Below are 2,225 nucleotides of genomic sequence, written 5' to 3' on the forward strand. Positions count from 1 at the left end.
AATCGAACCCTGATTCCCCGTTACCCGTTACAACCATGGTAGGCGCAGAACCTACCATCGACAGTTGATAAGGCAGACATTTGAAAGATGCGTCGCCGGTACGAGGACCGTGCGATCAGCCCAAAGTTATTCAGAGTCACCAAGGCAAACGGACCGGACGAGCCGACCGATTGGTTTTGATCTAATAAAAGCGTCCCTTCCATCTCTGGTCGGGACTCTGTTTTTTTTTTTTTTTTTTTTTTTTTATTATGTTACAATATAACCTACTACCTAATTGAATTAGTAGGTCCTAAGTTATTACTAATTAACTAATTTGTATCTGCAGCTACTTAATATATATTAACACTACAGGTTTTTCTTCCTACATTCCATCACCACTATGGGGGTTAATCTATCATACTTTATGTTAGTTGTTGTTGTTATGACTACACTACCTGCAGCGTTACATGCGTGCCAGAATAGATACAAACCTACTTGTTTGGCCATTCCCACTGAGCTAATCCCAGTGGGAGTGCCCCTGGCACTGGGCGGGCCATTGATACTTTCGCTGCAGTTCTATACTACTTTGAATATCCTAGATTGATCTTATAACTAATCTTATATCTAGTGTCATAGTCGGTGCGTGTCAAGTCCGTGGTGATGTACTACCCCCCAGCCTATTCCAAAAAACCTGGCGGATTCCAGCCGTGAGGCGGCTGGCCAAGTCCACGTTCTGGCGGAACAGGGGGGCGTACTTGACAAGTCCGGTTAGGGATTTATCGATTGTTATCGAGATATTCTGTGAGGACTTTGCTTGATATTTTATTTGTTAGGTGGTTCAGGATATTGAATGTGGTTTCGTGCCTGAGCAAGTGGTACGTGTCGTTGTTAGGCAGTTGTTCTCTAAATTGTTGTGCAACATCGTCGAAGAGAGGACACTCGTACACCACATGGTCTGGAGTGCCTAGCTCTGCTCCACAGTCGCACGCTGGTGTTGCCCTTTTCCCAAACCGACAAAGATATGTCGGATAGGGTCCGTGCCCGGTAAGGAAGTGCAGCAATCCCCTAGTTGGTTTGATATAAGCGAGTTCTAGCCTTTCCTTTATGTTCGGAAGCAGTTCATGTGTTCTGCGGCCAGTTTCGTCGCTGTCCCAAAGATTTTGCCATAATTCCATGCCCCTTCTTTTGATACTTGGTTTGTCCCCTATATATATCCCCATAATTTCCTCAGTCTTTTCCCCTCGATTTCTCTTTATCCAGTACCAGGTGGCCTGTTCTCTTATTTTTATGTCCAGTGGACATAACCCCATTAGTACTAAAAGTGCCCCTCCTGGGGTTGTTCTGTATGCGCCTACTGAGCGTAGGAGCATATTTCGCTGCACTCTCCTTATGGCCACGGCAGGCATGACCCTCGTGAGCCTGTGTGCCCAGACCGCTGACCCGTAGCCTACTATAGATGTAAGAATGCTATTGTGGTATAATTTTATGAGGTCAGGTGGGAGGTGAAATCTTTTATGTCCTATACCTATTAGGTTGTTTAGTACAGTGAGTGCTCTCTGTGTTGCTGTGTCTATATGTGATGTATAGTTCCACCTCTCATCGACGATGACACCAAGGTACCGGGCTTCGCGGCGCCTGATAACTGGTTGACCATTTATTCTAACGGTGGGATTTCTAGTGAGTTGGCCTTTAAGCAGCAGGTAAGTTGATTTATTGGGTGCGATAGTCATTTTGGTTTTGTGACACCATGTGGTTAGTATTGTAATGGCTCTTTCTATTTTTGGTTCCAGATCTTCGCGGCTGCGGCCGCCGACCAGCAGGAGGAGGTCGTCAGCGTAGGCTATGACCTCTAGCACATCTTCACTGCTCTTTAGTTCTTCCAAGAGTGGCTCCATGTTTATATCCCAAAAGAGTGGCCCCAGGACCGATCCCTGAGGACACCCCTTGGTGATTTTCTTGCTGACTTTGCCGCTAGGGGCCGATAGCCAGACCTCCCTGTCTTCACAATAGCTCCTCAGACAGCCATATAGCGGCCCTGGGCATTCTTTCTCCCGCAAGCAGGAGAAGAGCGAAGGCCACCACAGGTTGTCGAAGGCGCCACTGATGTCCACCATGATGCCGACTACATACTTGTGCGGGGCAGAGCCACAGACATCCGCGGCCAGGGCGATTGCGTCAGACGCCGACCGCCCCGCCCGAAAACCGAACTGCCTGTCACTCATCCCGCACAAGACTCGGTGTGCAGC

Source organism: Schistocerca americana, chromosome 6 (assembly GCF_021461395.2).
Source record: "Schistocerca americana isolate TAMUIC-IGC-003095 chromosome 6, iqSchAmer2.1, whole genome shotgun sequence".
NCBI classification, from domain to species: Eukaryota; Metazoa; Arthropoda; class Insecta; order Orthoptera; family Acrididae; genus Schistocerca; species Schistocerca americana.